The 21334-nt window shown below is 45.8% G+C and overlaps 9 non-coding genes across 9 annotated transcripts; all 9 read right to left on the bottom strand.

Annotated features, from left to right (window-relative positions):
- Positions 1-1802: 1802 nt before the first annotated feature.
- On the bottom strand, positions 1803-1993 carry LOC130336361 (U2 spliceosomal RNA). Its single transcript, XR_008877800.1, has one exon. It is a non-coding gene; the product is annotated as a U2 spliceosomal RNA (small nuclear RNA).
- Positions 1994-4077: 2084 nt separating this feature from the next.
- On the bottom strand, positions 4078-4268 carry LOC130336360 (U2 spliceosomal RNA). The gene has a single exon (XR_008877799.1). It is a non-coding gene; the product is annotated as a U2 spliceosomal RNA (small nuclear RNA).
- A 2095-nt stretch (positions 4269-6363) lies between these two features.
- On the bottom strand, positions 6364-6554 carry LOC130336359 (U2 spliceosomal RNA). The gene has a single exon (XR_008877798.1). It is a non-coding gene; the product is annotated as a U2 spliceosomal RNA (small nuclear RNA).
- Positions 6555-8640: 2086 nt separating this feature from the next.
- Positions 8641-8831, bottom strand: LOC130336358 (U2 spliceosomal RNA). The gene has a single exon (XR_008877797.1). It is a non-coding gene; the product is annotated as a U2 spliceosomal RNA (small nuclear RNA).
- Positions 8832-10917: 2086 nt separating this feature from the next.
- LOC130336357 (U2 spliceosomal RNA) lies at positions 10918-11108 on the bottom strand. Its single transcript, XR_008877796.1, has one exon. It is a non-coding gene; the product is annotated as a U2 spliceosomal RNA (small nuclear RNA).
- A 2090-nt stretch (positions 11109-13198) lies between these two features.
- On the bottom strand, positions 13199-13389 carry LOC130336336 (U2 spliceosomal RNA). The gene has a single exon (XR_008877781.1). It is a non-coding gene; the product is annotated as a U2 spliceosomal RNA (small nuclear RNA).
- A 2086-nt stretch (positions 13390-15475) lies between these two features.
- LOC130336356 (U2 spliceosomal RNA) lies at positions 15476-15666 on the bottom strand. Its single transcript, XR_008877795.1, has one exon. It is a non-coding gene; the product is annotated as a U2 spliceosomal RNA (small nuclear RNA).
- A 2086-nt stretch (positions 15667-17752) lies between these two features.
- Positions 17753-17943, bottom strand: LOC130336355 (U2 spliceosomal RNA). Its single transcript, XR_008877794.1, has one exon. It is a non-coding gene; the product is annotated as a U2 spliceosomal RNA (small nuclear RNA).
- Positions 17944-20029: 2086 nt separating this feature from the next.
- LOC130336332 (U2 spliceosomal RNA) lies at positions 20030-20219 on the bottom strand. Its single transcript, XR_008877777.1, has one exon. It is a non-coding gene; the product is annotated as a U2 spliceosomal RNA (small nuclear RNA).
- Positions 20220-21334: the final 1115 nt, after the last annotated feature.

Here is a 21334-nt window from a genome sequence, read left to right as displayed (position 1 = left end):
GAAACACACACACAAGCACACACCTACCTTTGTTGCCTGCAGATGCCTCCTTGGCTGTCCCCAAACGGTATCAAACCAACACCCACGGGAAGCTGTAAGCATAGAGGACATGCCTGCACCCCATTGGACTTACCTGTGTGGGTTAAATCCGGGTTATTTGACAACCTATGGCGGTGATGGTTCTGCTCAGGCAGAGCAGTGCTGATGCTCCTCATAAAGCTGTCGCTGCTGTGAAGGTTCTAGGTGACATCACAAATCCCTATGGTTACATACACAACAAAGCTGGGTTGTTGTTGTTTACACTCTGCAAGGCCTGTGGAAGTGAGTGACATCATAGCACTGTAGTTCTGCGGGTTCTAGATGGATGCAACAATCTCCTGTTGCTTCTATGAAGGCCATAATAGACGACATCACCAAACAGCTCCATAGTCACATACACAGCAAAGGAGAGATGTTGTTTACACCTAGTGATGTCAGTGGTATTGAGTGACATCACAGCACAGTGCTAAGGCTCCTGGGCCTGGACACAGCAGCGGCTGCAATATCTCAACGGAGAATACGTTTATATATATGTGTGTGTGTGCGCGTATATATATATATATATATATATATATATATATATATATATATATTTCTCCGCCGAAATCACTTTTAAACCCATTTCCACCTTTTTTTCCCTTCTCTTCCTCTTACTTTTTTTTCACGTTTTTTTACGTTTTTCTCCTTTTCGCCTCTTTTCTGGGCGTATTATTCTTCTTTTTCTTCTTTTTTTTCGTCTAATGCATACCCCATCAGTGCAGCAATGCTTATTCAATACCGCCAGCAGATGGAGACACTGGGGGATAATTTTCTAAGGATTTATACTGATTTTTCCTGTCTGAATTTGTCGCACAGAAAGTTGCAGGCCAAATATGTGTGACATTTCTGCGACTTTAGCTTCTAGAGCATTTTTACAACATTATACATAGGTGCTGAATACATAAAAAGCGACTGTTCAGCGACAGACAAGTCGCATCGGCTGAAAGTAGGCCAGAATGTCAGTCCATGTTGGAGCAGGTTTAGATACAGTCTAAAGTATAGATCTCAAAGTCTGTGCACAGAATTTAGCAAGGGCCTCGCACCTTCTGATGCATCAGGTAGGTGCACAATAGCATAGCCTAACCCTCTGTACTTTGGTCTATATTGATGCGGGACATAGACAGCCAGCTGATGACCAATCCATTAGTGCAATGGATGGCTGGAAGTATTTGTCTTTGCCTTTGCAATACCACAGAAGCAATGCATGGTCAATGTACAGCAATGACACACCTGTGTGAACAGCCAGGAGACCCCCCCCATGTTATGTTACATAGTTACATAGTTAGTACGGTCGAAAAAAGACATATGTCCATCAAGTTCAACCAGGGAATTAAGGGGTAGGGGTGTGGCGCGATATTGGGGAAGGGATGAGATTTTATATTTCTTCATAAGCATTAATCTTATTTTGTCAATTAGGAACATTCAGCACCCACCCGCTATCAAGGCAGCTGCCTATCATGTCATGCCCTACCTGCACAGGTGTGCTGGCTACTCAAATGATCCAATTAAGGAGGCCATTTAGTCAGCAGCAGCAGAAGTCCTGTGCCTGGACGCTCCAACAGCGGCCAGACACAAGCAGAAGCAGAAGCAGCAGAAGCAGCAGCAGCACCACCTTTTGTTTTTTGGCTGCAGCAGCAGCAGCAAGGCCCACAGGGCTGGCTAGCTGGCTAGCCAGCAAGCAGGTAGCAATGAAAGTAGGAATCTTTCTTTTTAACCCTGTAAGGGGGTGGTGCACTGTACCCGAAGATACTGCCATATCGGGTCAATGCATAGGGCGACGGAAGCAAGCTTCGAAATCGGCCCCCGTTCTCAAAAATCCATTTAATATATGGTCCCCAGATAGGGGACGTATCAGATATTAAACTGATAAGAACAGATACTACACTTGATCTTAGCCAAAAGGCCGAGAAGCGATAACCGTGAAAGGGGCGGGCCCAACAAGGTCCCCTTCATGGGCACTATCACTGCTTGCTGTCAGGGAGGCTGCCAGACAATTTTCCATGCACACTCTGGGCTGGGGGGCAGTCAACCACCAGTACACACAGCAGAACCTAAACCCATACCATTATTGCTAAGCAGCAAGACAGGGGCCCATTGCACTCCCACGGGGCCTTTTTAAATGCAATCCATAACCCGGATTTGCCAGGAACCCTTCTTACTCCTCCTACTTGCATGTGACACTGGGCTTAGGATCTGCATAGGAAACACACACACAAGCACACACCTACCTTTGTTGCCTGCAGATGCCTCCTTGGCTGTCCCCAAACGGTATCAAACCAACACCCACGGGAAGCTGTAAGCATAGAGGACATGCCTGCACCCCATTGGACTTACCTGTGTGGGTTAAATCCGGGTTATTTGACAACCTATGGCGGTGATGGTTCTGCTCAGGCAGAGCAGTGCTGATGCTCCTCATAAAGCTGTCGCTGCTGTGAAGGTTCTAGGTGACATCACAAATCCCTATGGTTACATACACAACAAAGCTGGGTTGTTGTTGTTTACACTCTGCAAGGCCTGTGGAAGTGAGTGACATCATAGCACTGTAGTTCTGAGGGTTCTAGATGGATGCAACAATCTCCTGTTGCTTCTATGAAGGCCATAATAGACGACATCACCAAACAGCTCCATAGTCACATACACAGCAAAGGAGAGATGTTGTTTACACCTAGTGATGTCAGTGGTATTGAGTGACATCACAGCACAGTGCTAAGGCTCCTGGGCCTGGACACAGCAGCGGCTGCAATATCTCAATGGAGAATACGTTTATATATATGTGTGTGTGTGCGCGTATATATATATATATATATATATATATATATATATATATATATCTATATTTCTCCGCCGAAATCACTTTTAAACCCATTTCCACCTTTTTTTCCCTTCTCTTCCTCTTACTTTTTTTTCACGTTTTTTTACGTTTTTCTCCTTTTCGCCTCTTTTCTGGGCGTATTATTCTTCTTTTTCTTCTTTTTTTTCGTCTAATGCATACCCCATCAGTGCAGCAATGCTTATTCAATACCGCCAGCAGATGGAGACACTGGGGGATAATTTTCTAAGGATTTATACTGATTTTTCCTGTCTGAATTTGTCGCACAGAAAGTTGCAGGCCAAATATGTGTGACATTTCTGCGACTTTAGCTTCTAGAGCATTTTTACAACATTATACATAGGTGCTGAATACATAAAAAGCGACTGTTCAGCGACAGACAAGTCGCATCGGCTGAAAGTAGGCCAGAATGTCAGTCCATGTTGGAGCAGGTTTAGATACAGTCTAAAGTATAGATCTCAAAGTCTGTGCACAGAATTTAGCAAGGGCCTCGCACCTTCTGATGCATCAGGTAGGTGCACAATAGCATAGCCTAACCCTCTGTACTTTGGTCTATATTGATGCGGGACATAGACAGCCAGCTGATGACCAATCCATTAGTGCAATGGATGGCTGGAAGCATTTGTCTTTGCCTTTGCAATACCACAGAAGCAATGCATGGTCAATGTACAGCAATGACACACCTGTGTGAACAGCCAGGAGACCCCCCCCATGTTATGTTACATAGTTACATAGTTAGTACGGTCGAAAAAAGACATATGTCCATCAAGTTCAACCAGGGAATTAAGGGGTAGGGGTGTGGCGCGATATTGGGGAAGGGATGAGATTTTATATTTCTTCATAAGCATTAATCTTATTTTGTCAATTAGGAACATTCAGCACCCACCCGCTATCAAGGCAGCTGCCTATCATGTCATGCCCTACCTGCACAGGTGTGCTGGCTACTCAAATGATCCAATTAAGGAGGCCATTTAGTCAGCAGCAGCAGAAGTCCTGTGCCTGGACGCTCCAACAGCGGCCAGACACAAGCAGAAGCAGAAGCAGCAGAAGCAGCAGCAGCACCACCTTTTGTTTTTTGGCTGCAGCAGCAGCAGCAAGGCCCACAGGGCTGGCTAGCCAGCAAGCAGGTAGCAATGAAAGTAGGAATCTTTCTTTTTAACCCTGTAAGGGGGTGGTGCACTGTACCCGAAGATACTGCCATATCGGGTCAATGCATAGGGCGACGGAAGCAAGCTTCGAAATCGGCCCCCGTTCTCAAAAATCCATTTAATATATGGTCCCCAGATAGGGGACGTATCAGATATTAAACTGATAAGAACAGATACTACACTTGATCTTAGCCAAAAGGCCGAGAAGCGATAACCGTGAAAGGGGCGGGCCCAACAAGGTCCCCTTCATGGGCACTATCACTGCTTGCTGTCAGGGAGGCTGCCAGACAATTTTCCATGCACACTCTGGGCTGGGGGGCAGTCAACCACCAGTACACACAGCAGAACCTAAACCCATACCATTATTGCTAAGCAGCAAGACAGGGGCCCATTGCACTCCCACGGGGCCTTTTTAAATGCAATCCATAACCCGGATTTGCCAGGAACCCTTCTTACTCCTCCTACTTGCATGTGACACTGGGCTTAGGATCTGCATAGGAAACACACACACAAGCACACACCTACCTTTGTTGCCTGCAGATGCCTCCTTGGCTGTCCCCAAACGGTATCAAACCAACACCCACGGGAAGCTGTAAGCATAGAGGACATGCCTGCACCCCATTGGACTTACCTGTGTGGGTTAAATCCGGGTTATTTGACAACCTATGGCGGTGATGGTTCTGCTCAGGCAGAGCAGTGCTGATGCTCCTCATAAAGCTGTCGCTGCTGTGAAGGTTCTAGGTGACATCACAAATCCCTATGGTTACATACACAACAAAGCTGGGTTGTTGTTGTTTACACTCTGCAAGGCCTGTGGAAGTGAGTGACATCATAGCACTGTAGTTCTGAGGGTTCTAGATGGATGCAACAATCTCCTGTTGCTTCTATGAAGGCCATAATAGACGACATCACCAAACAGCTCCATAGTCACATACACAGCAAAGGAGAGATGTTGTTTACACCTAGTGATGTCAGTGGTATTGAGTGACATCACAGCACAGTGCTAAGGCTCCTGGGCCTGGACACAGCAGCGGCTGCAATATCTCAACGGAGAATACGTTTATATATATGTGTGTGTGTGCGCGTATATATATATATATATATATATATATATATATATATATATATATATATTTCTCCGCCGAAATCACTTTTAAACCCATTTCCACCTTTTTTTCCCTTCTCTTCCTCTTACTTTTTTTTCACGTTTTTTTACGTTTTTCTCCTTTTCGCCTCTTTTCTGGGCGTATTATTCTTCTTTTTCTTCTTTTTTTTCGTCTAATGCATACCCCATCAGTGCAGCAATGCTTATTCAATACCGCCAGCAGATGGAGACACTGGGGGATAATTTTCTAAGGATTTATACTGATTTTTCCTGTCTGAATTTGTCGCACAGAAAGTTGCAGGCCAAATATGTGTGACATTTCTGCGACTTTAGCTTCTAGAGCATTTTTACAACATTATACATAGGTGCTGAATACATAAAAAGCGACTGTTCAGCGACAGACAAGTCGCATCGGCTGAAAGTAGGCCAGAATGTCAGTCCATGTTGGAGCAGGTTTAGATACAGTCTAAAGTATAGATCTCAAAGTCTGTGCACAGAATTTAGCAAGGGCCTCGCACCTTCTGATGCATCAGGTAGGTGCACAATAGCATAGCCTAACCCTCTGTACTTTGGTCTATATTGATGCGGGACATAGACAGCCAGCTGATGACCAATCCATTAGTGCAATGGATGGCTGGAAGCATTTGTCTTTGCCTTTGCAATACCACAGAAGCAATGCATGGTCAATGTACAGCAATGACACACCTGTGTGAACAGCCAGGAGACCCCCCCCATGTTATGTTACATAGTTACATAGTTAGTACGGTCGAAAAAAGACATATGTCCATCAAGTTCAACCAGGGAATTAAGGGGTAGGGGTGTGGCGCGATATTGGGGAAGGGATGAGATTTTATATTTCTTCATAAGCATTAATCTTATTTTGTCAATTAGGAACATTCAGCACCCACCCGCTATCAAGGCAGCTGCCTATCATGTCATGCCCTACCTGCACAGGTGTGCTGGCTACTCAAATGATCCAATTAAGGAGGCCATTTAGTCAGCAGCAGCAGAAGTCCTGTGCCTGGACGCTCCAACAGCGGCCAGACACAAGCAGAAGCAGAAGCAGCAGAAGCAGCAGCAGCACCACCTTTTGTTTTTTGGCTGCAGCAGCAGCAGCAGCAAGGCCCACAGGGCTGGCTAGCTGGCTAGCCAGCAAGCAGGTAGCAATGAAAGTAGGAATCTTTCTTTTTAACCCTGTAAGGGGGTGGTGCACTGTACCCGAAGATACTGCCATATCGGGTCAATGCATAGGGCGACGGAAGCAAGCTTCGAAATCGGCCCCCGTTCTCAAAAATCCATTTAATATATGGTCCCCAGATAGGGGACGTATCAGATATTAAACTGATAAGAACAGATACTACACTTGATCTTAGCCAAAAGGCCGAGAAGCGATAACCGTGAAAGGGGCGGGCCCAACAAGGTCCCCTTCATGGGCACTATCACTGCTTGCTGTCAGGGAGGCTGCCAGACAATTTTCCATGCACACTCTGGGCTGGGGGGCAGTCAACCACCAGTACACACAGCAGAACCTAAACCCATACCATTATTGCTAAGCAGCAAGACAGGGGCCCATTGCACTCCCACGGGGCCTTTTTAAATGCAATCCATAACCCGGATTTGCCAGGAACCCTTCTTACTCCTCCTACTTGCATGTGACACTGGGCTTAGGATCTGCATAGGAAACACACACACAAGCACACACCTACCTTTGTTGCCTGCAGATGCCTCCTTGGCTGTCCCCAAACGGTATCAAACCAACACCCACGGGAAGCTGTAAGCATAGAGGACATGCCTGCACCCCATTGGACTTACCTGTGTGGGTTAAATCCGGGTTATTTGACAACCTATGGCGGTGATGGTTCTGCTCAGGCAGAGCAGTGCTGATGCTCCTCATAAAGCTGTCGCTGCTGTGAAGGTTCTAGGTGACATCACAAATCCCTATGGTTACATACACAACAAAGCTGGGTTGTTGTTGTTTACACTCTGCAAGGCCTGTGGAAGTGAGTGACATCATAGCACTGTAGTTCTGAGGGTTCTAGATGGATGCAACAATCTCCTGTTGCTTCTATGAAGGCCATAATAGACGACATCACCAAACAGCTCCATAGTCACATACACAGCAAAGGAGAGATGTTGTTTACACCTAGTGATGTCAGTGGTATTGAGTGACATCACAGCACAGTGCTAAGGCTCCTGGGCCTGGACACAGCAGCGGCTGCAATATCTCAACGGAGAATACGTTTATATATATGTGTGTGTGTGCGCGTATATATATATATATATATATATATATATATATATATATATATTTCTCCGCCGAAATCACTTTTAAACCCATTTCCACCTTTTTTTCCCTTCTCTTCCTCTTACTTTTTTTTCACGTTTTTTTACGTTTTTCTCCTTTTCGCCTCTTTTCTGGGCGTATTATTCTTCTTTTTCTTCTTTTTTTTCGTCTAATGCATACCCCATCAGTGCAGCAATGCTTATTCAATACCGCCAGCAGATGGAGACACTGGGGGATAATTTTCTAAGGATTTATACTGATTTTTCCTGTCTGAATTTGTCGCACAGAAAGTTGCAGGCCAAATATGTGTGACATTTCTGCGACTTTAGCTTCTAGAGCATTTTTACAACATTATACATAGGTGCTGAATACATAAAAAGCGACTGTTCAGCGACAGACAAGTCGCATCGGCTGAAAGTAGGCCAGAATGTCAGTCCATGTTGGAGCAGGTTTAGATACAGTCTAAAGTATAGATCTCAAAGTCTGTGCACAGAATTTAGCAAGGGCCTCGCACCTTCTGATGCATCAGGTAGGTGCACAATAGCATAGCCTAACCCTCTGTACTTTGGTCTATATTGATGCGGGACATAGACAGCCAGCTGATGACCAATCCATTAGTGCAATGGATGGCTGGAAGCATTTGTCTTTGCCTTTGCAATACCACAGAAGCAATGCATGGTCAATGTACAGCAATGACACACCTGTGTGAACAGCCAGGAGACCCCCCCCATGTTATGTTACATAGTTACATAGTTAGTACGGTCGAAAAAAGACATATGTCCATCAAGTTCAACCAGGGAATTAAGGGGTAGGGGTGTGGCGCGATATTGGGGAAGGGATGAGATTTTATATTTCTTCATAAGCATTAATCTTATTTTGTCAATTAGGAACATTCAGCACCCACCCGCTATCAAGGCAGCTGCCTATCATGTCATGCCCTACCTGCACAGGTGTGCTGGCTACTCAAATGATCCAATTAAGGAGGCCATTTAGTCAGCAGCAGCAGAAGTCCTGTGCCTGGACGCTCCAACAGCGGCCAGACACAAGCAGAAGCAGAAGCAGCAGAAGCAGCAGCAGCACCACCTTTTGTTTTTTGGCTGCAGCAGCAGCAGCAAGGCCCACAGGGCTGGCTAGCTGGCTAGCCAGCAAGCAGGTAGCAATGAAAGTAGGAATCTTTCTTTTTAACCCTGTAAGGGGGTGGTGCACTGTACCCGAAGATACTGCCATATCGGGTCAATGCATAGGGCGACGGAAGCAAGCTTCGAAATCGGCCCCCGTTCTCAAAAATCCATTTAATATATGGTCCCCAGATAGGGGACGTATCAGATATTAAACTGATAAGAACAGATACTACACTTGATCTTAGCCAAAAGGCCGAGAAGCGATAACCGTGAAAGGGGCGGGCCCAACAAGGTCCCCTTCATGGGCACTATCACTGCTTGCTGTCAGGGAGGCTGCCAGACAATTTTCCATGCACACTCTGGGCTGGGGGGCAGTCAACCACCAGTACACACAGCAGAACCTAAACCCATACCATTATTGCTAAGCAGCAAGACAGGGGCCCATTGCACTCCCACGGGGCCTTTTTAAATGCAATCCATAACCCGGATTTGCCAGGAACCCTTCTTACTCCTCCTACTTGCATGTGACACTGGGCTTAGGATCTGCATAGGAAACACACACACAAGCACACACCTACCTTTGTTGCCTGCAGATGCCTCCTTGGCTGTCCCCAAACGGTATCAAACCAACACCCACGGGAAGCTGTAAGCATAGAGGACATGCCTGCACCCCATTGGACTTACCTGTGTGGGTTAAATCCGGGTTATTTGACAACCTATGGCGGTGATGGTTCTGCTCAGGCAGAGCAGTGCTGATGCTCCTCATAAAGCTGTCGCTGCTGTGAAGGTTCTAGGTGACATCACAAATCCCTATGGTTACATACACAACAAAGCTGGGTTGTTGTTGTTTACACTCTGCAAGGCCTGTGGAAGTGAGTGACATCATAGCACTGTAGTTCTGAGGGTTCTAGATGGATGCAACAATCTCCTGTTGCTTCTATGAAGGCCATAATAGACGACATCACCAAACAGCTCCATAGTCACATACACAGCAAAGGAGAGATGTTGTTTACACCTAGTGATGTCAGTGGTATTGAGTGACATCACAGCACAGTGCTAAGGCTCCTGGGCCTGGACACAGCAGCGGCTGCAATATCTCAACGGAGAATACGTTTATATATATGTGTGTGTGTGCGCGTATATATATATATATATATATATATATATATATATATATATATTTCTCCGCCGAAATCACTTTTAAACCCATTTCCACCTTTTTTTCCCTTCTCTTCCTCTTACTTTTTTTTCACGTTTTTTTACGTTTTTCTCCTTTTCGCCTCTTTTCTGGGCGTATTATTCTTCTTTTTCTTCTTTTTTTTCGTCTAATGCATACCCCATCAGTGCAGCAATGCTTATTCAATACCGCCAGCAGATGGAGACACTGGGGGATAATTTTCTAAGGATTTATACTGATTTTTCCTGTCTGAATTTGTCGCACAGAAAGTTGCAGGCCAAATATGTGTGACATTTCTGCGACTTTAGCTTCTAGAGCATTTTTACAACATTATACATAGGTGCTGAATACATAAAAAGCGACTGTTCAGCGACAGACAAGTCGCATCGGCTGAAAGTAGGCCAGAATGTCAGTCCATGTTGGAGCAGGTTTAGATACAGTCTAAAGTATAGATCTCAAAGTCTGTGCACAGAATTTAGCAAGGGCCTCGCACCTTCTGATGCATCAGGTAGGTGCACAATAGCATAGCCTAACCCTCTGTACTTTGGTCTATATTGATGCGGGACATAGACAGCCAGCTGATGACCAATCCATTAGTGCAATGGATGGCTGGAAGCATTTGTCTTTGCCTTTGCAATACCACAGAAGCAATGCATGGTCAATGTACAGCAATGACACACCTGTGTGAACAGCCAGGAGACCCCCCCCATGTTATGTTACATAGTTACATAGTTAGTACGGTCGAAAAAAGACATATGTCCATCAAGTTCAACCAGGGAATTAAGGGGTAGGGGTGTGGCGCGATATTGGGGAAGGGATGAGATTTTATATTTCTTCATAAGCATTAATCTTATTTTGTCAATTAGGAACATTCAGCACCCACCCGCTATCAAGGCAGCTGCCTATCATGTCATGCCCTACCTGCACAGGTGTGCTGGCTACTCAAATGATCCAATTAAGGAGGCCATTTAGTCAGCAGCAGCAGAAGTCCTGTGCCTGGACGCTCCAACAGCGGCCAGACACAAGCAGAAGCAGAAGCAGCAGAAGCAGCAGCAGCACCACCTTTTGTTTTTTGGCTGCAGCAGCAGCAGCAAGGCCCACAGGGCTGGCTAGCTGGCTAGCCAGCAAGCAGGTAGCAATGAAAGTAGGAATCTTTCTTTTTAACCCTGTAAGGGGGTGGTGCACTGTACCCGAAGATACTGCCATATCGGGTCAATGCATAGGGCGACGGAAGCAAGCTTCGAAATCGGCCCCCGTTCTCAAAAATCCATTTAATATATGGTCCCCAGATAGGGGACGTATCAGATATTAAACTGATAAGAACAGATACTACACTTGATCTTAGCCAAAAGGCCGAGAAGCGATAACCGTGAAAGGGGCGGGCCCAACAAGGTCCCCTTCATGGGCACTATCACTGCTTGCTGTCAGGGAGGCTGCCAGACAATTTTCCATGCACACTCTGGGCTGGGGGGCAGTCAACCACCAGTACACACAGCAGAACCTAAACCCATACCATTATTGCTAAGCAGCAAGACAGGGGCCCATTGCACTCCCACGGGGCCTTTTTAAATGCAATCCATAACCCGGATTTGCCAGGAACCCTTCTTACTCCTCCTACTTGCATGTGACACTGGGCTTAGGATCTGCATAGGAAACACACACACAAGCACACACCTACCTTTGTTGCCTGCAGATGCCTCCTTGGCTGTCCCCAAACGGTATCAAACCAACACCCACGGGAAGCTGTAAGCATAGAGGACATGCCTGCACCCCATTGGACTTACCTGTGTGGGTTAAATCCGGGTTATTTGACAACCTATGGCGGTGATGGTTCTGCTCAGGCAGAGCAGTGCTGATGCTCCTCATAAAGCTGTCGCTGCTGTGAAGGTTCTAGGTGACATCACAAATCCCTATGGTTACATACACAACAAAGCTGGGTTGTTGTTGTTTACACTCTGCAAGGCCTGTGGAAGTGAGTGACATCATAGCACTGTAGTTCTGAGGGTTCTAGATGGATGCAACAATCTCCTGTTGCTTCTATGAAGGCCATAATAGACGACATCACCAAACAGCTCCATAGTCACATACACAGCAAAGGAGAGATGTTGTTTACACCTAGTGATGTCAGTGGTATTGAGTGACATCACAGCACAGTGCTAAGGCTCCTGGGCCTGGACACAGCAGCGGCTGCAATATCTCAACGGAGAATACGTTTATATATATGTGTGTGTGTGCGCGTATATATATATATATATATATATATATATATATATATATATATATATTTCTCCGCCGAAATCACTTTTAAACCCATTTCCACCTTTTTTTCCCTTCTCTTCCTCTTACTTTTTTTTCACGTTTTTTTACGTTTTTCTCCTTTTCGCCTCTTTTCTGGGCGTATTATTCTTCTTTTTCTTCTTTTTTTTCGTCTAATGCATACCCCATCAGTGCAGCAATGCTTATTCAATACCGCCAGCAGATGGAGACACTGGGGGATAATTTTCTAAGGATTTATACTGATTTTTCCTGTCTGAATTTGTCGCACAGAAAGTTGCAGGCCAAATATGTGTGACATTTCTGCGACTTTAGCTTCTAGAGCATTTTTACAACATTATACATAGGTGCTGAATACATAAAAAGCGACTGTTCAGCGACAGACAAGTCGCATCGGCTGAAAGTAGGCCAGAATGTCAGTCCATGTTGGAGCAGGTTTAGATACAGTCTAAAGTATAGATCTCAAAGTCTGTGCACAGAATTTAGCAAGGGCCTCGCACCTTCTGATGCATCAGGTAGGTGCACAATAGCATAGCCTAACCCTCTGTACTTTGGTCTATATTGATGCGGGACATAGACAGCCAGCTGATGACCAATCCATTAGTGCAATGGATGGCTGGAAGCATTTGTCTTTGCCTTTGCAATACCACAGAAGCAATGCATGGTCAATGTACAGCAATGACACACCTGTGTGAACAGCCAGGAGACCCCCCCCATGTTATGTTACATAGTTACATAGTTAGTACGGTCGAAAAAAGACATATGTCCATCAAGTTCAACCAGGGAATTAAGGGGTAGGGGTGTGGCGCGATATTGGGGAAGGGATGAGATTTTATATTTCTTCATAAGCATTAATCTTATTTTGTCAATTAGGAACATTCAGCACCCACCCGCTATCAAGGCAGCTGCCTATCATGTCATGCCCTACCTGCACAGGTGTGCTGGCTACTCAAATGATCCAATTAAGGAGGCCATTTAGTCAGCAGCAGCAGAAGTCCTGTGCCTGGACGCTCCAACAGCGGCCAGACACAAGCAGAAGCAGAAGCAGCAGAAGCAGCAGCAGCACCACCTTTTGTTTTTTGGCTGCAGCAGCAGCAGCAAGGCCCACAGGGCTGGCTAGCTGGCTAGCCAGCAAGCAGGTAGCAATGAAAGTAGGAATCTTTCTTTTTAACCCTGTAAGGGGGTGGTGCACTGTACCCGAAGATACTGTCATATCGGGTCAATGCATAGGGCGACGGAAGAAAGCTTCGAAATCGGCCCCCGTTCTCAAAAATCCATTTAATATATGGTCCCCAGATAGGGGACGTATCAGATATTAAACTGATAAGAACAGATACTACACTTGATCTTAGCCAAAAGGCCGAGAAGCGATAACCGTGAAAGGGGCGGGCCCAACAAGGTCCCCTTCATGGGCACTATCACTGCTTGCTGTCAGGGAGGCAGCCAGACAATTTTCCATGCACACTCTGGGCTGGGGGGCAGTCAACCACCAGTACACACAGCAGAACCTAAACCCATACCATTATTGCTAAGCAGCAAGACAGGGGCCCATTGCACTCCCACGGGGCCTTTTTAAATGCAATCCATAACCCGGATTTGCCAGGAACCCTTCTTACTCCTCCTACTTGCATGTGACACTGGGCTTAGGATCTGCATAGGAAACACACACACAAGCACACACCTACCTTTGTTGCCTGCAGATGCCTCCTTGGCTGTCCCCAAACGGTATCAAACCAACACCCACGGGAAGCTGTAAGCATAGAGGACATGCCTGCACCCCATTGGACTTACCTGTGTGGGTTAAATCCGGGTTATTTGACAACCTATGGCGGTGATGGTTCTGCTCAGGCAGAGCAGTGCTGATGCTCCTCATAAAGCTGTCGCTGCTGTGAAGGTTCTAGGTGACATCACAAATCCCTATGGTTACATACACAACAAAGCTGGGTTGTTGTTGTTTACACTCTGCAAGGCCTGTGGAAGTGAGTGACATCATAGCACTGTAGTTCTGAGGGTTCTAGATGGATGCAACAATCTCCTGTTGCTTCTATGAAGGCCATAATAGACGACATCACCAAACAGCTCCATAGTCACATACACAGCAAAGGAGAGATGTTGTTTACACCTAGTGATGTCAGTGGTATTGAGTGACATCACAGCACAGTGCTAAGGCTCCTGGGCCTGGACACAGCAGCGGCTGCAATATCTCAACGGAGAATACGTTTATATATATGTGTGTGTGTGCGCGTATATATATATATATATATATATATATATATATATATATATATATTTCTCCGCCGAAATCACTTTTAAACCCATTTCCACCTTTTTTTCCCTTCTCTTCCTCTTACTTTTTTTTCACGTTTTTTTACGTTTTTCTCCTTTTCGCCTCTTTTCTGGGCGTATTATTCTTCTTTTTCTTCTTTTTTTTCGTCTAATGCATACCCCATCAGTGCAGCAATGCTTATTCAATACCGCCAGCAGATGGAGACACTGGGGGATAATTTTCTAAGGATTTATACTGATTTTTCCTGTCTGAATTTGTCGCACAGAAAGTTGCAGGCCAAATATGTGTGACATTTCTGCGACTTTAGCTTCTAGAGCATTTTTACAACATTATACATAGGTGCTGAATACATAAAAAGCGACTGTTCAGCGACAGACAAGTCGCATCGGCTGAAAGTAGGCCAGAATGTCAGTCCATGTTGGAGCAGGTTTAGATACAGTCTAAAGTATAGATCTCAAAGTCTGTGCACAGAATTTAGCAAGGGCCTCGCACCTTCTGATGCATCAGGTAGGTGCACAATAGCATAGCCTAACCCTCTGTACTTTGGTCTATATTGATGCGGGACATAGACAGCCAGCTGATGACCAATCCATTAGTGCAATGGATGGCTGGAAGCATTTGTCTTTGCCTTTGCAATACCACAGAAGCAATGCATGGTCAATGTACAGCAATGACACACCTGTGTGAACAGCCAGGAGACCCCCCCCATGTTATGTTACATATACATAGTTAGTACGGTCGAAAAAAGACATATGTCCATCAAGTTCAACCAGGGAATTAAGGGGTAGGGGTGTGGCGCGATATTGGGGAAGGGATGAGATTTTATATTTCTTCATAAGCATTAATCTTATTTTGTCAATTAGGAACATTCAGCACCCACCCGCTATCAAGGCAGCTGCCTATCATGTCATGCCCTACCTGCACAGGTGTGCTGGCTACTCAAATGATCCAATTAAGGAGGCCATTTAGTCAGCAGCAGCAGAAGTCCTGTGCCTGGACGCTCCAACAGCGGCCAGACACAAGCAGAAGCAGAAGCAGCAGAAGCAGCAGCAGCACCACCTTTTGTTTTTTGGCTGCAGCAGCAGCAGCAAGGCCCACAGGGCTGGCTAGCTGGCTAGCCAGCAAGCAGGTAGCAATGAAAGTAGGAATCTTTCTTTTTAACCCTGTAAGGGGGTGGTGCACTGTACCCGAAGATACTGCCATATCGGGTCAATGCATAGGGCGACGGAAGCAAGCTTCGAAATCGGCCCCCGTTCTCAAAAATCCATTTAATATATGGTCCCCAGATAGGGGACGTATCAGATATTAAACTGATAAGAACAGATACTACACTTGATCTTAGCCAAAAGGCCGAGAAGCGATAACCGTGAAAGGGGCGGGCCCAACAAGGTCCCCTTCATGGGCACTATCACTGCTTGCTGTCAGGGAGGCTGCCAGACAATTTTCCATGCACACTCTGGGCTGGGGGGCAGTCAACCACCAGTACACACAGCAGAACCTAAACCCATACCATTATTGCTAAGCAGCAAGACAGGGGCCCATTGCACTCCCACGGGGCCTTTTTAAATGCAATCCATAACCCGGATTTGCCAGGAACCCTTCTTACTCCTCCTACTTGCATGTGACACTGGGCTTAGGATCTGCATAGGAAACACACACACAAGCACACACCTACCTTTGTTGCCTGCAGATGCCTCCTTGGCTGTCCCCAAACGGTATCAAACCAACACCCACGGGAAGCTGTAAGCATAGAGGACATGCCTGCACCCCATTGGACTTACCTGTGTGGGTTAAATCCGGGTTATTTGACAACCTATGGCGGTGATGGTTCTGCTCAGGCAGAGCAGTGCTGATGCTCCTCATAAAGCTGTCGCTGCTGTGAAGGTTCTAGGTGACATCACAAATCCCTATGGTTACATACACAACAAAGCTGGGTTGTTGTTGTTTACACTCTGCAAGGCCTGTGGAAGTGAGTGACATCATAGCACTGTAGTTCTGAGGGTTCTAGATGGATGCAACAATCTCCTGTTGCTTCTATGAAGGCCATAATAGACGACATCACCAAACAGCTCCATAGTCACATACACAGCAAAGGAGAGATGTTGTTTACACCTAGTGATGTCAGTGGTATTGAGTGACATCACAGCACAGTGCTAAGGCTCCTGGGCCTGGACACAGCAGCGGCTGCAATATCTCAACGGAGAATACGTTTATATATATGTGTGTGTGTGCGCGTATATATATATATATATATATATATATATATATATATATATATATCTCCGCCGAAATCACTTTTAAACCCATTTCCACCTTTTTTTCCCTTCTCTTCCTCTTACTTTTTTTTCACGTTTTTTTACGTTTTTCTCCTTTTCGCCTCTTTTCTGGGCGTATTATTCTTCTTTTTCTTCTTTTTTTTCGTCTAATGCATACCCCATCAGTGCAGCAATGCTTATTCAATACCGCCAGCAGATGGAGACACTGGGGGATAATTTTCTAAGGATTTATACTGATTTTTCCTGTCTGAATTTGTCGCACAGAAAGTTGCAGGCCAAATATGTGTGACATTTCTGCGACTTTAGCTTCTAGAGCATTTTTACAACATTATACATAGGTGCTGAATACATAAAAAGCGACTGTTCAGCCACAGACAAGTCGCATCGGCTGAAAGTAGGCCAGAATGTCAGTCCATGTTGGAGCAGGTTTAGATACAGTCTAAAGTATAGATCTCAAAGTCTGTGCACAGAATTTAGCAAGGGCCTCGCACCTTCTGATGCATCAGGTAGGTGCACAATAGCATAGCCTAACCCTCTGTACTTTGGTCTATATTGATGCGGGACATAGACAGCCAGCTGATGACCAATCCATTAGTGCAATGGATGGCTGGAAGCATTTGTCTTTGCCTTTGCAATACCACAGAAGCAATGCATGGTCAATGTACAGCAATGACACACCTGTGTGAACAGCCAGGAGACCCCCCCCATGTTATGTTACATAGTTACATAGTTAGTACGGTCGAAAAAAGACATATGTCCATCAAGTTCAACCAGGGAATTAAGGGGTAGGGGTGTGGCGCGATATTGGGGAAGGGATGAGATTTTATATTTCTTCATAAGCATTAATCTTATTTTGTCAATTAGGAACATTCAGCACCCACCCGCTATCAAGGCAGCTGCCTATCATGTCATGCCCTACCTGCACAGGTGTGCTGGCTACTCAAATGATCCAATTAAGGAGGCCATTTAGTCAGCAGCAGCAGAAGTCCTGTGCCTGGACGCTCCAACAGCGGCCAGACACAAGCAGAAGCAGAAGCAGCAGAAGCAGCAGCAGCACCACCTTTTGTTTTTTGGCTGCAGCAGCAGCAGCAAGGCCCACAGGGCTGGCTAGCTGGCTAGCCAGCAAGCAGGTAGCAATGAAAGTAGGAATCTTTCTTTTTAACCCTGTAAGGGGGTGGTGCACTGTACCCGAAGATACTGCCATATCGGGTCAATGCATAGGGCGACGGAAGCAAGCTTCGAAATCGGCCCCCGTTCTCAAAAATCCATTTAATATATGGTCCCCAGATAGGGGACGTATCAGATATTAAACTGATAAGAACAGATACTACACTTGATCTTAGCCAAAAGGCCGAGAAGCGATAACCGTGAAAGGGGCGGGCCCAACAAGGTCCCCTTCATGGGCACTATCACTGCTTGCTGTCAGGGAGGCTGCCAGACAATTTTCCATGCACACTCTGGGCTGGGGGGCAGTCAACCACCAGTACACACAGCAGAACCTAAACCCATACCATTATTGCTAAGCAGCAAGACAGGGGCCCATTGCACTCCCACGGGGCCTTTTTAAATGCAATCCATAACCCGGATTTGCCAGGAACCCTTCTTACTCCTCCTACTTGCATGTGACACTGGGCTTAGGATCTGCATAGGAAACACACACACAAGCACACACCTACCTTTGTTGCCTGCAGATGCCTCCTTGGCTGTCCCCAAACGGTATCAAACCAACACCCACGGGAAGCTGTAAGCATAGAGGACATGCCTGCACCCCATTGGACTTACCTGTGTGGGTTAAATCCGGGTTATTTGACAACCTATGGCGGTGATGGTTCTGCTCAGGCAGAGCAGTGCTGATGCTCCTCATAAAGCTGTCGCTGCTGTGAAGGTTCTAGGTGACATCACAAATCCCTATGGTTACATACACAACAAAGCTGGGTTGTTGTTGTTTACACTCTGCAAGGCCTGTGGAAGTGAGTGACATCATAGCACTGTAGTTCTGAGGGTTCTAGATGGATGCAACAATCTCCTGTTGCTTCTATGAAGGCCATAATAGACGACATCACCAAACAGCTCCATAGTCACATACACAGCAAAGGAGAGATGTTGTTTACACCTAGTGATGTCAGTGGTATTGAGTGACATCACAGCACAGTGCTAAGGCTCCTGGGCCTGGACACAGCAGCGGCTGCAATATCTCAACGGAGAATACGTTTATATATATGTGTGTGTGTGCGCGTATATATATATATATATATATATATATATATATATATATATATATTTCTCCGCCGAAATCACTTTTAAACCCATTTCCACCTTTTTTTCCCTTCTCTTCCTCTTACTTTTTTTTCACGTTTTTTTACGTTTTTCTCCTTTTCGCCTCTTTTCTGGGCGTATTATTCTTCTTTTTCTTCTTTTTTTTCGTCTAATGCATACCCCATCAGTGCAGCAATGCTTATTCAATACCGCCAGCAGATGGAGACACTGGGGGATAATTTTCTAAGGATTTATACTGATTTTTCCTGTCTGAATTTGTCGCACAGAAAGTTGCAGGCCAAATATGTGTGACATTTCTGCGACTTTAGCTTCTAGAGCATTTTTACAACATTATACATAGGTGCTGAATACATAAAAAGCGACTGTTCAGCCACAGACAAGTCGCATCGGCTGAAAGTAGGCCAGAATGTCAGTCCATGTTGGAGCAGGTTTAGATACAGTCTAAAGTATAGATCTCAAAGTCTGTGCACAGAATTTAGCAAGGGCCTCGCACCTTCTGATGCATCAGGTAGGTGCACAATAGCATAGCCTAACCCTCTGTACTTTGGTCTATATTGATGCGGGACATAGACAGCCAGCTGATGACCAATCCATTAGTGCAATGGATGGCTGGAAGCATTTGTCTTTGCCTTTGCAATACCACAGAAGCAATGCATGGTCAATGTACAGCAATGACACACCTGTGTGAACAGCCAGGAGACCCCCCCCATGTTATGTTACATAGTTACATAGTTAGTACGGTCGAAAAAAGACATATGTCCATCAAGTTCAACCAGGGAATTAAGGGGTAGGGGTGTGGCGCGATATTGGGGAAGGGATGAGATTTTATATTTCTTCATAAGCATTAATCTTATTTTGTCAATTGAACATTCAGCACCCACCCGCTATCAAGGCAGCTGCCTATCATGTCATGCCCTACCTGCACAGGTGTGCTGGCTACTCAAATGATCCAATTAAGGAGGCCATTTAGTCAGCAGCAGCAGAAGTCCTGTGCCTGGACGCTCCAACAGCGGCCAGACACAAGCAGAAGCAGAAGCAGCAGAAGCAGCAGCAGCACCACCTTTTGTTTTTTGGCTGCAGCAGCAGCAGCAAGGCCCACAGGGCTGGCTAGCTGGCTAGCCAGCAAGCAGGTAGCAATGAAAGTAGGAATCTTTCTTTTTAACCCTGTAAGGGGGTGGTGCACTGTACCCGAAATACTGCCATATCGGGTCAATGCATAGGGCGACGGAAGCAAGCTTCGAAATCGGCCCCCGTTCTCAAAAATCCATTTAATATATGGTCCCCAGATAGGGGACGTATCAGATATTAAACTGATAAGAACAGATACTACACTTGATCTTAGCCAAAAGGCCGAGAAGCGATAACCGTGAAAGGGGCGGGCCCAACAAGGTCCCCTTCATGGGCACTATCACTGCTTGCTGTCAGGGAGGCTGCCAGACAATTTTCCATGCACACTCTGGGCTGGGGGGCAGTCAACCACCAGTACACACAGCAGAACCTAAACCCATACCATTATTGCTAAGCAGCAAGACAGGGGCCCATTGCACTCCCACGGGGCCTTTTTAAATGCAATCCATAACCCGGATTTGCCAGGAACCCTTCTTACTCCTCCTACTTGCATGTGACACTGGGCTTAGGATCTGCATAGGAAACACACACACAAGCACACACCTACCTTTGTTGCCTGCAGATGCCTCCTTGGCTGTCCCCAAACGGTATCAAACCAACACCCACGGGAAGCTGTAAGCATAGAGGACATGCCTGCACCCCATTGGACTTACCTGTGTGGGTTAAATCCGGGTTATTTGACAACCTATGGCGGTGATGGTTCTGCTCAGGCAGAGCAGTGCTGATGCTCCTCATAAAGCTGTCGCTGCTGTGAAGGTTCTAGGTGACATCACAAATCCCTATGGTTACATACACAACAAAGCTGGGTTGTTGTTGTTTACACTCTGCAAGGCCTGTGGAAGTGAGTGACATCATAGCACTGTAGTTCTGAGGGTTCTAGATGGATGCAACAATCTCCTGTTGCTTCTATGAAGGCCATAATAGACGACATCACCAAACAGCTCCATAGTCACATACACAGCAAAGGAGAGATGTTGTTTACACCTAGTGATGTCAGTGGTATTGAGTGACATCACAGCACAGTGCTAAGGCTCCTGGGCCTGGACACAGCAGCGGCTGCAATATCTCAACGGAGAATACGTTTATATATATGTGTGTGTGTGCGCGTATATATATATATATATATATATATATATATATATATATATATATATATATTCTCCGCCGAAATCACTTTTAAACCCATTTCCACCTTTTTTTCCCTTCTCTTCCTCTTACTTTTTTTTCACGTTTTTTTACGTTTTTCTCCTTTTCGCCTCTTTTCTGGGCGTATTATTCTTCTTTTTCTTCTTTTTTTTCGTCTAATGCATACCCCATCAGTGCAGCAATGCTTATTCAATACCGCCAGC

The sequence above is a fragment of the Hyla sarda genome, unplaced genomic scaffold (genome assembly GCF_029499605.1).
Source record: "Hyla sarda isolate aHylSar1 unplaced genomic scaffold, aHylSar1.hap1 scaffold_478, whole genome shotgun sequence".
NCBI classification, from domain to species: domain Eukaryota; kingdom Metazoa; phylum Chordata; class Amphibia; order Anura; family Hylidae; genus Hyla; species Hyla sarda.
The sequence above is the reverse complement of the archived record's forward strand: the minus strand, read 5'-3'. Positions and strand labels throughout refer to the sequence as shown.